Here is a 12,451-nt window from a genome sequence, read left to right on the forward strand (position 1 = left end):
AAGCATTTGTCCTCGCCCTCAAACTCTTTCCCCCTTACAGATAGGGTCGCCGTATTCTAAAGCTCGCTAATGATCACATGCTCGCACAGCGCTAAAGACGAGGATCAAAAGAACACAAGACAGGCGCCGACTTCAACTAAGGTTCATTGAGGAAGCCTGCAGAAATATATGCCGTGCGCTTTCCCTTTTCACTGGTACTTGACACTGTTTTATTTTTGTTCAGTCAAGCTAGCATACTGCAGTTCAGTACAACCCCCTCACGCTCGGCGGGGAGGAGCAATCGGGCTCGTGGCTCTACAGCGGAAACTATACTTCGTCTCACAAGATATCTGCAGCACTGCAAAAAGCAGAGGAGCCCTTGCAATTGTGCTCCTAAGTGCCTCTCGCCCCTGCAGAAAATTGTGCTCCTACTGTCACCCCGTCAATTTGACGGGCGAGAGGTGCGTAGGAGCAAAATTGCCTATTGTAGTGCGCGTGATCCTGTTGTACCGGGGTGCCTCTGCCTTTTGCAGTGCTGCAAACTTCTATCTCAGTAGAGGAAGGCTCTTGTCCCATCATCGGGGCGTGTATTATTCGAAGTAGTGGTGGGGTGGGGTGAAGAGGGAGTTTAATGAGGCAGCCCATGCTGTGCAGGACGGGGACAAAAGCCCTCCCCTTCTCTGCCTGGACGCCGCTGTGGAGCCACAAAAAACTTTGAAGGCCCGCGCAGCAACAACAGAAAAGTGTTCAGACAGCGCAGGTCAAGAGGGCTGGGTGACTGGCTCAGTCATTAGGGTGCCTCGATACTAGCGCCGCGCGCTACATCGAGACACCCTATCAGTCATGGATTAGTGGCGTAGCCTGGTGGCAGAATCTGAACTACTCTCAAGATGGCGACCGTTTAAGGGCTGCTCCGGCAGTATTCCGGCTGCACCAAAGTAATGGTTGATTTGTTTTGCTGAATGTTTGTCTATCACAGCACGCGATTTCATTTTTTTACAACGCTCACGCAATACTTTGAAATGAGCAAAAAACGAATGAAATTGAAGCGCCCGCGAAGTAGCCGGGGAGCGCCCCTTTTGCGTGACGTCACACAATGACCACACAGTCGTGCTAGGGTGCCTCGATGTAGCGCGCCGGTATCGAGGCACCCTAAGTCGTGCAGATGAGCAGCGCGCGCGCGTTGCCGTTCTGTCGAGGTGGGCAATCGCCACGGAACCCTGTGTATATTCGGAGGTCGTGGGTTCGGTCCCCACCATCGGCACGTTGTTTTTCCTTGTACTTTGTGTTTATCTTTGCCCTAAACAAGATTACATTACTAATTTATGTGATTACCGAAATAAAAATTAAAAAAAGACAAAGTACAATCCTCAGTGCTTTCCTTGGCCTCGCCGACTGTTGGCTTCTTTCCTTCATGTATTATAACGAGTACCCTCATTTCCCCTTCATTTATCCACTTGATGTCAGTGAGACGTCCCCGATGCCATCGGGCTGTGACTGTGAGGACTCGTCATTCAGGTTTAAAGGTATACAAAATAAAAAAATAATTACCGCCGAGATTTCCAGCGCAGATGGTAGCTATCGCATTGGAAGTGATCAAAACAATCCACTTAATGAACAGAAATGAGCGGAAAGTAAGTATTATAATGAATATTTCTCAAATCACCGGACCTAGCGGGCACCTGGGAAAGCTCTCGACCTTCTCGATTTTCTCGACTTTTACAAGGCCTGCTCACATCCTCCTCTCCCAGCCGTCTACGTCACGCTAGTTGTCCTTTTCTCCCAACACCGTTGGCGTTTGGACGGTACACCATTGTTCCTTGGCGCGCGTTCAAGTGTAGGATTGCAGATGGCAGGAACGCTAGAGAAAATGAGACATCTGGTTGGTCGCTTCGATTTTGGTGGCTGGCGATGTCTCTTCTCTGTCGACCAATCAGGTGCGCCGCTCGCCCGGACTGCTTTGTTCGACGACAGTATGAGCCAATAAAGGTTTTCTCCGAACGTTCCCGGAAACAGGTTCGAGCGAAAATATTTGAGCAACTGAATATCATCTTTTTAGTCATCGCTGCCTACTCTCTTTGTATGGTTTGGTGCTGCACAGCTCCGCGCTGACGTTATTTTTGAGTTGCTTTCCCACGCTCAAGTGTGCTTTCAATCGTGTGCATGCATTTTTGCATGTATCAGTACGTGCAAAATATTGAAGTGTGACCAGCATCACCGGTGCTTGAAACGAGGATATGGCGTTGCTCAGAAGAATACACTAGACGTGGCGTAACATGGGGCGGTGTTGTGTTCCTGGGTGTCGCGGGAACTATGACATTGGTCCAAGGTGCATGTTGTCGCGTTTCCAAAGGATGCCAGTAGGAATGAAGCGTTGTCCTTGTGTTTGTGTGTGCTTCTTATGTTGTGCTTTGTTACCTGCTCTGCTGCCTTCTTCCAAGAAATGAATCGTGGAGTAGAATCATCCCGCGGAAGTATTTCACACCCAGCGTGCATTCAATGGTGAGAAACTGAAGTTTATGCCGTACACCTCATGTCCCACGTGCTCGACCAGAAGGTCAGGTTGTGCTTAATGTTTGACGTGATAAGACTGGCAGTCTTAGTGAATTTGACCAGGCCAGGGATAAGGAACAAAAGTATGCAGTACTGTGCTGGACTCCTTAATAACACGCAAAATATGTGATATAACGGCAATGAGTGACAACATATTTTTCATACATTGCGCAAGTATGTGAAGGTTTGGTTTGGTTTGCGGGGTTTAACGTGCCAAAGCAACTCGGGCTATGAGAGACGCGGTAGTGGAGGACTCCGGAAATTTCGACCACCTGGGGTTCTTTAACGTGCACTGACATCGCACAGCACACGGGCGCCTTGCTTTTCGCCTCCATCGAAAAACTGCCGCCGAGGCCGGGAACTTCACTTCCAAGAGAAAGACCTAATGAAGAAGCTATCACGCTTTGATGCAGCAACAGGAAATACTTTGACAGTTGACAGTGACAGGTTTCATCTGGTGTCCAATGCCGTACCACCTATTTACCCGAACTGCACAGCTTACTTGAACCAGTTCCAGCTTCGTAGGGCCATGCCGTTGTCCACCACCGAAACGGTGGCGGGTGAAATGACTGCCTACAAGATACAAATCCGGTGGCAGGCTAGCCCCGTAGGCATTTCGTTTCTGCGAGATGCGCCTTGGAAACCTGTAAAAATGGTCACACACCAGAAATTCTAGTGCGGCATGTAGTGCGTGCCGCAACAAACGTTACTTTGAACAACTTTTGTAAAATGAGAAACGACCATATTCAAAGTGCACCGCAAAAAAAAAAAAAAAAAAAAAAAAAAAAAAAGCTGCAGACAGAAAAATGAAGACAAGCAAGAAATGAAATTGGCCGCTTCCAAACCTTCCTGTCAATAAAACCATTTGTATAAAAGCATTTGCGACTCTGCCTTAGATATTGGCGGTGCATGCCTCGGCGGTGCGAAAACAATTATACTCGAGTGTTAGCCAAGCTCCCTTAGTAATTACCGAACGCAAAAAAACCTGCGACAGACGCGCACCTGGGTGTCATTATAACAAGCAGCCGCGACAGATTCAACGCGAACGCCAGGAGGCCGAAAGCAGCGTCCGGGGTGCCGGGGTTGGTTGGTTGTACAACTTTTATTTCCATCGGAAACGGGGAGTCGTGCGCCCGCGGATTAGAGGCTGGCAGGTAGCCCTTGGCTTCTTGCGGCCTCTTCCGCCAGATGGACGGTGCGGTGCTGGATCGCAGGGTCCGCGCTTCGCAGCAGGGTATCCCAGGCTTCTCTACTTGTAATATTTTGCCCTATCCCTGGAGATTGTGGGCACTCCCAAATTATGTGGTCGAGGGTCCCTCTCGCCCCACAGTGTTTGCAGAGATCATTGTCCCTAAAGTCTGGTAGCGCGTGAAACGCCCAGACCGGGTTCATGAACGTATTAGTTTGTAGCCGCCTCCACGCGACAGCTTCTCTATTATTTAGTCTAACATCTGGCGGGGGTACCAGTCTACGTCCCAATTTATAATGGTCGATGATTTCCCCATAATTTTGCAGACGCTCGTCGTATGCCCAGTGTTCGGGGGGCTCGACGGCTACCCGGAAGTAGAGAGCTCGGGCTAGCTCGTGAGCCGCCTCGTTACCAGGGACGGCAGCGTGAGCGGGTGTCCAAATTAACTGAATTTTCCTATTTATTGTTCTTTCGGTGAGGATTTTGGCCGCCTCCGGCGATATCCTCCCCTTCCCAAAATTTTGAATGGCAGTTTTGCTGTCGCTAATTATGAACTTGGCTTCTGTTCCTACGCAAGCTAGCGCTATCGCAACTTCCTCCGCAGTCTCTATGTTGCGGCCTCTGATGGCTGCCGCGGATACCGGTGCCCCTCGGCCATCGACTACCGAAGCTACCGCCGCACCTGTTCTGCCACTTGCCGCATCAACATAGACTACTTCCTTTGTTCCCATGTTTTTGAACCGTCGCTCTAGAGCTTCAGCTCGTTTGGCCCTTCTTTCGACATTAAATTCTGGATGCATATTCCTAGGGAAGGGGGGGACTACCAAAGCATTCCTGATTTCACTATTAATTGTGACTTTTTTTTGAACTCCCCTGTCTGGGTTGAGGCCTACTTTTGCAAGGATTACCCTGCCCGTCTCGGTCATGCTTAGTCTCTCTAATTGGGAGACTCGCACTGCTTCCGCCAATTCTGCCCACGTGTTATGCACCCCGAGTTCAAGCAGTCGTTCGCTCGAGGTACCCATGGGCAGTCCTAGCGCCTTCTTAACGCATCTTCGAATCAGGCAGTCTAACTTCTCTTTCTCGCCGGCCTTGATGTCCAGGTAGGGCGTGGCGTAACTGATTCTGCTTATTACATATGCCTGGATTAGTTTTAGCAAATTTCTCTCCTTGAGGCCTCTTCCTTTAGTGGCGACCCTCCTCAAGAGCCCGAGGGTTTGCATCGCGTAACTTTCTAATTTTTTCAGGACCTCTCCGTTGTGACCGTGGGATTGAATGACCATCCCCAAAATCCTGATCTGATCTACTTTTGGCACCGGTTTGCCCTCCACCTGAATATGAAACTCCCCGCTATTCTTGCAGCGGAGGTACTTTGGGTTATAAACGAACAACTCAGATTTATGCGGGGAGCACGAAAGTCCCCTTTTAGCCGCGTAATCGACAATGATGTCGGGGGCAACTGGCGTGACGTCACGGCCTCCGTGGAAGGGCCCAAGAGGGTGTTGCTATCTCCCGGCGGCCGCTCTGAAAACTTCCAAAAGACAGCCATCCCCTCAAAACTAACCCGAATTATGTCTGTACTAGTGTAATCGTGTCTTAAGAATGCAATGTGGTGCTTTCTGAATATTTTTGGATATTTGTTCAGTATACCTTCAATGAGAACGACTGTCCGTTCTCATAAGACGCGTCGCCGAGCCGCCCAGCACCTCGACCGAGATGCTGGGCACCCACAGAGCATCATCGCGCTTTGACAGGACTGCGAAGAGTAAGCACCAAAGTCGATTTCAGATTATAAAACTACCGAAGTAGTATACGATTTAATTCTGCGCTGTCTTTACAGATGCATGTGCAAGGAATGCCATGCCGTCATTGAGAGACAAACGACTGTGCTGTCGCGGAACGAAAAAAAAAAAAAAAGCAGTATGGCATGCATGGCCAGTGAGGGCACAGCTAGCTGGCAATCTGCAATGCGGCTAAATCACTGTTGTATGAAGTACCCGCTGGAATTTTTAAGCTATTTATGCACTCGCACAACTTGCTACAAGTGGCCGGCATGTTTCGTGAAACATCGATGCTGCGCTTATATGAAGCCTGAATGCGGCTAGTCCAAATTCCCGACTTTTCGGGGCGCGAGTCTTTCTTTCCGAAACCCTTCCTTTTCTTTCTTCTCTATATTCTCTTCTATCTGCACGAAGCAGTGGAGGTGGCTCAGCTACAGAGCCAGAAAGAGAGAGAGAGAGAGAGAGAAAACTTTTAATGAGCATAATAATCAGTAAGAATTCGCAGGAGCTGGGTGGTCCGTGCCCCTAGTCCAGGGCTCCGCTGGCAGCAGCTGACTTGCCGACTAGCTGGATAATCCAGGCTTGCTGGCCCAGGTTGTCGCTGGTAGCCAGTAGCAGGCCCGTGCATTTTCTTTTCCTTCTTCCTACAGCCACAACAACGGATGTATTTGTAACAATTCATGCAATAAAGAAATAAAAAAAAACGGGGAGGTGCAGTGGTGAGACGCCCGACTACTGTCCCGAGTTCCCGGGTTCGAACCCGACCACGGCGGCTGCGTTTCGATGGAGGCGAAAAGAAGTGGCGTCCGTGTGCTGTGCGATGTCAGCGCACGTTAAAGATCCCCAAGTGATCGAAATTACACCGTAGTCCTCCACTACAGCTTCCCTTTCTCTCTTTCCACTTTCACTCCCGCCTTCATTCCTTCCCTTACGGCGCGGTTCAGGTGTCCACATAACAAGTGTGACAGATACTGCGCCTTTCCCTTCCTGTGAACCAAATATTATTATTGTCTCGATATCGACTCAGAAACGCCGTCTCGTCGCGAGTGACATTAATGCTCCACAGCCGCAATTATTTTGTGAGCGGTTCGCTTTTTACAGTAGCTTTAGTAAAGCACATCTTAAATATACTTACATCTGCACGTTTCCTTTTCACTGCTGCGCCTAGGTATACGGATGCAGGCGTCGCGTGCGGGAAGATTCAAATTGCGCGCCAATCTCTTCCTATGCCCTTTTTTTTCGGCTCTAATTCCGGTTGCTTGACGTCACATCCTTGACGTCATGTCCACTATGGCACCCCTTTCTCTCTTTCCGCTTGCACTCCCACCTTCCTCCATTCCCTTACGGCGCGGTTCAGGTATCCACAGAACAAGTGTGGCAGATACTTCGCCTTTCCTTTCCTGTGAACCAGTTATTCTAATTAATTACCTAATTAACTTATTGGCCTAATTATATTTTCGGACACAATACGTTACCCTCCGTCAATTGACACCACTCATTAACCTCTACCACTTCTCAATTACTCACAACTGCTGCGGACACGATTTTGCGGACACAGTCTGCGGACAGGAATCTGTGAACATAGCGAATTAATGCCTTCGCATTAAAAAAAAAAAAAAAACATATTCCCATACAGAGTCCGCAGTGAGCGTATAGCCTACACTGAATGAATAGTCCGCATGGGTAAGCGCTCTAGCGCCGTGTGTGGCTAGCACCGGCCGCGTGCCCATGAGGATTAGGCAGCGCCGGATGGTGGTGGGTGGTGGTGGTAAAAACATTTAATGCCAATGATATGAATAGGGGGGGGGGGGCACTTGGGTGCTCCCTCACTGTGAGGAGGGCACCCTTACAAAGCGAAGGATAGCCCTTGGAGCGCTATCCTCATAGCACGGAGATGATCCGGCGCTGGTCTTGAGCAGAAGTGCTGGTCAGTAGAGTTTCCCAGTAATACTCCGCCACGGTCGGTGATGGGGGATGAGGGAAGGTGGGGAATGTGAGGAGGGTGTGTAGGAAATCTGGTTTGCCGCAAAGTTTTCATGAGGACGGAAATTGGTCTGGGTATCTGGCATGTAGTAGTATGGGGTATGGAGCAGGGCGAGTTTGTAGTCGCCAGTGTGCGGCCTGCGCTATGATAAGGGCCGGGGCTGGGGGTGCACGTATTCTCTTCGTTTGTCCCGGTAATATGAGAGAATATCGCGGAAGGAGAGCAGACGCTCCTCGGCCTGTAGAAGGGGCTCATCTCCTCCTGCCCGGAATGTGAGACCTCGGGCTAGAGAATGAGCCTCTTCGTTGCCAGGGAGGCCGGCATGTGCTGGCGTCCAGATAAGGGTTACAGGATGCCGGGGCTGCCAGAAGCGTAGTAAGCGAGCAGCGGTGCGAAATATGTAGCCATTGGCATAGTTGAGAATGGCAGATTTGGAGTCAGAGGTAATTATGTTGGCAGATGTAGAGGTCAGAGCAAGCGCGATGGCTGCCTCTTCTGCCTCTGTGGCCGAATTGGTGATGATTGAGCTGGAGGTTAGAAATTTTGCTTGATTGTCGGCTACCGCCAGGGCCATACGGTGGCCTGACGTATATTCCGCTGCGTCCACATAGACCACCTCATGGTCCTCGCTATACTGTTTGTGGAGGGCCCGAGCCCTTGCTATTCTGCGGTTCCCATCTCGCTCAGGGTGCATGTTCTTGGGGAGGGGGTGTATATTGAGGTTAGAGCGGAAGATAGAAGAAAGGGGGACACCCTTGGTAGGGTGTGTAATTGGGTTTAGGTTTAATTTGGATAATAGAGCGTGGCCAGCCTCTGAGTTCGATAGACGGTATATTTGTGCCGTAAAGGTGGCTTCTGTAAGTTCCTCAAAGGTGTTGTGGACACCGAGTTTGAGAAGCCGATTGTTGGATGTGCTGGGGGGAAGGCGTAGAGCCATCTTCGTGCAACTCCGCAGGAGCGCGTTTACCCGGTCTCTCTCCTTCTGTCGGAGGGGTAGGTATGGAAGGGCATATACGGTGCGGCTTATGATGTAAGCCTGGGTGAGGCGAAGGGTGTTTCGCTCGCGTACGCCAGCCCGGCGGTTTGCTATGCGGCGAATCAGTCGGGTGGCCTGTTGAGCGTGTGTTTGGAGAGCCTTTATGACTTCTCCGTGCGCGCCATGGGAGTGGAGCATTAGCCCTTGCACTCGGATTTTGGATACTAGTGGGATGGAATGGGTACCTAGCGTGAGGGAGATGGGAGGATTGACGTTGTCCTGTTGCTTGGGGCGGTAGAGAAAGAGCTCTGACTTTGAAGGGGCGCAGGTCAGGCCACGCTCCCGTACGTATGTGTCGATGGTTCAGTTCAGTTAAGTTCAGACGTTCAGTCGTGTCCGACTCTTCGTGACCCTATGGACCATGTCACGCCACGCTTTCCGGTCTCTCACTATCTTCTTAACATCACATAACTTCATCTGCAGTGCCTCGAGGATGCCATCTAACCATCGCGTTCGCTGCCTACCCCTTCTCCGGTGACCCTCAACCTTTCCCAACATCAAATCTTTCTCCAGCGACTCCTCTCTTCTCATCAGATAACCAAAGTACCTGAGCTTTAACTTTAGAATTTGACCCTCCAATGAGCAGTCAGGGTTTATGGTCGACAATATCGACTGATTTGATCTTCTGGCAGTCCAAGGAACTCTCAAGAGTCTTCGTCAGCACCACAATTCAAACGCGTCAATTCTTCGGCGGTCAGCTTTTTTCACAGTCCAACTCTCGCATCCATACATCACAACTGGAAAGACCATAGCACGAGTTATACGGATCTTGGTTGGCAGACTAATGTCTCTGCTCTTTACTAGGCGGTCAAGGCTAACCATTGCTCTCTTTCCCAGAAGCAAGCGTCTCCTAATTTCATGGCTGCAGTCTCCTTCCGAGGTAATCTTGGAGCCCAAGAACAGAAAATCTGTCACAGCTTCCACTTCTTGTCCATTGATGCTCCAGGACTTGATAGGGCAAGACGCCATGATCTTTGTCTTTTTAATGTTCAGTTTAAGCCCGAACTTCTCACTCTCTTCTTGTACGCGCATCAGAAGTCTCTTGAGTTCCACTTCACTTTCTGCCATTAAAGTGGTATCATCCGCATATCTAAGGTTGTTGATACGTTTTCTAGCAATCTTCACTCCAGCTGAAGACTCGTCCAGACCGGCCTTCCTCATGATGCACTCTGCATATAGGTTAAATAGGCAGGGCGACAGTATGCAGCCTTGCCTCACCCCTTTCTCAATCGGAAACCAATCAGTAACACCATGCCCAGTTCTGATTGTGGCCTCTTGCCCTTCATACAAGTTCCTGAGGAGACAGATGAGGTGAATTGGAACTCCCATCTCTTGGAGAGCTTGCCACAATCTGCTCTGATCTACGCAGTCAAACGCTTTCGCATAATCAATAAAGCAGAAGTAAATGGGTTTCTGGAACTCTCTTGCTTTTTCCATGATCGAGCGAAGGTTCGCAATTTGGTCTCTAGTTCCTCTGCCCTTGCGAAACCCAGCTTGCACGTCCGGGAGCTCCCGATCCACATACTGCTGCAGCCTACCTTGGAGGATTTTCAGCATCACCTTTCTAGCATGCGAAATAAGCGCGATCGTGCGGTAGTTGGAACAATCTTTGGCACTGCCTTTCTTTGGAATGGGGATGTAAACTGACCTCCTCCAATCCTGTGGCCACTGCAGGGTTGTCCAAATATTCTGACATAATGTATGCAGTGTTAACAGCGTCGTGGTTGAGGTTTTGAAGCAACTCAGCTGGAATACCATCAATTCCGCTAGCTTTGTTCTTAGCAAGGCTGGCTAAGGCCCCTTCAACTTCACTCTTCAGGATGCCCGGCTCGAGATCAGTAATGACAACCGTCTTATGTTGGGTTGGCACATCCGGGTCCTTCTTGTACAGTTCTTCTGTGTATTCCTGCCACCTCTTCTTTATCTCTGAGGCTTCAGTGAGGTCCTTGCCTCGTTTGTCCTTTATCACGCCCAGCGTAGCACAGAAGCTTCCTTTGATCCATGTGTCGATGGTAGTTAGTGCCAATTGTAGGTGCTCTTCTATTTCGGCGTCACTGCCGTGGTTTGTCCAGACAGTGATGTCGTCGGCGTAGAGGCTGAAATGAATGTCGGGGATTTGAGCTAGTTGTTGGGGTAGGTGAAGAAGTGCTATATTGAATAAAATAGGGGAGAGGACGGCACCCTGGGGCATACCTCGTGCTCCCAGCGTGATGCTTGGGAGGCGGTGGTCGCCGAAGGTAAGTGTGGCTGTGCGGTGGCTGAGAAATCTCCGATGTAGTTGTACATCCTGGCGCCGACTCCCAGGGTTCTAATGTTCTGTAGGATAGCTGAGTGCGTAACGTTATCGAATGCCTTAGTGAGGTCGACACCTATGATAGCTTTGGTGTCGTAGGTTTGGGAGTCGAGAATGTGCTGTTTTAGCTCTAGAAAGACGTCCTGTGTGGAAAGCCCAGGACGAAATCCAAACATACAAGTGGGCATAAGGTTGTTGCCTTCTAGGTACTGGCACAGCCTAGTCTGAAGTACACGCTCCATGAGCTTTCCAACAGAAGCAGTGATGGAGATGGGTCTGAGGTTAGAGGTGAGCAGAGGTTTCCTATGTTTGGGTATGAAGACGATTTTGGCCTCTTTCCATTGCGGTGGGAGGGTGCCCGTTTGCCAGCACTCGTTAAAGTATTCAGTAAGGGCGGCAACAGATTGAGCGTCGAGATTCCGGAGTGCCTTGTTATCAACCCCGTCTGGACCGGGGGCTGAGGATGTGTTAAGTTTCTAGAGTTCAGCCTGAACCTCTGCTTCTGTAATGGGTTGATCGAGGAGGTCGTTAGGGGGGGCCTGCATAATCGGGGTGCGTTACAGGAGGCTATGTAGGGAAGTACTGATGTCTAAGTTTTTGGAGAAGTTCCAGTGGAGGTGTATCGGAAGAATGCATGAGTTTGGTGAGGTTATGTCTTTGGGTAGTCTTTGACTGCGTGGAGTCTATTATAAAGTGTCGAAAGAGGTTCCAGGTCCGAGGTAGACTCATGTTGCCATCTAGCTTGTTGCATAGTGATTCCCAGTTTTGTCGTGAAAGAGTCGCTGCATGCGCCTCTATCTCTTTGTTAAGACGGGCGAGGCGGCGTCTAAGTGTGCGGTTCCGACGCTGCTTTTGCCAGCGTCGTTCTAAGCCTGATTTAGCTTCCCATAAATGTAGGAGGTGGGAGTCAACTGTGTCGCTTGGGAAGTCCTCTTGTAGGGGAAGAGTTACGGATCGGACATCACTTTGTAGTTGTTTGGTCCATTCAGTGATGTCCGTGATGGGGGCGAAGGCGCGGGCTGCTCTACGTGATCGGAAAGAGTCCCACTTCTTGAAAGTGGAGCCTCTGGGAGGCCTGCGGGGTAGTTGAATGTGTAAGGGAATTTCGATAATGCAATGGTCGCTACCTAGATTTTCTTGTGTGCTGCACCATGTGGCATGAGGGAGGCGATGTGCGAACGTAAGGTCTGGTGTAGTGTCTCTGCAGACACTGGTTCTCGTGCGCGTAGGAAAGGTAGGGTCGGTGAGCAGAGAGAGACCGGTTTGTTGCGCGGCTAACCACACCCGCCGTCCTTTTGGTGTGTCGTGCGGGTAACCCCAGGAACTATGTGGGGCGTTAAAGTCTCCTACGACGAGTAAGGGGCACTTGTTTGCTATGCGCCTCGCAAGTGTAAAGAGGCGTTCGAAGTTGCTTTTGAGGCACTTAGGGTGGCTATATACATTCAGAACGAAGAGGCTGTTCGCTCGAGCGTGTTGCGGAACAAGCTCAATTAAAAAGTGATCAATATCTTGAATTGCTAGGGGATGGGAGATGGTGGTAATTGAGCTACTAACTAGAAACGCTACGCGAGGGGTGTGGCTGATGTGGGCAGAATAGGAGTATAGCCGGGGAGGGTGAGCGGGTTGGAGGGTTCCT

The 12,451-nt window shown here is 50.2% G+C and overlaps 1 protein-coding gene across 1 annotated transcript in view; it reads left to right on the plus strand.

Moving 5' to 3' along the window:
* LOC146198263 (uncharacterized) overlaps positions 1-12,451 on the plus strand; it is an 80,742-nt gene that overhangs the window by 8,262 nt on the left and 60,029 nt on the right. The window lies entirely within an intron of this gene.

This window comes from Amblyomma maculatum, chromosome 2, assembly GCF_055883805.1.
Source record: "Amblyomma maculatum isolate TAMU_Amacu chromosome 2, ASM5588380v1, whole genome shotgun sequence".
In the NCBI taxonomy this organism is placed as follows: Eukaryota; Metazoa; Arthropoda; class Arachnida; order Ixodida; family Ixodidae; genus Amblyomma; species Amblyomma maculatum.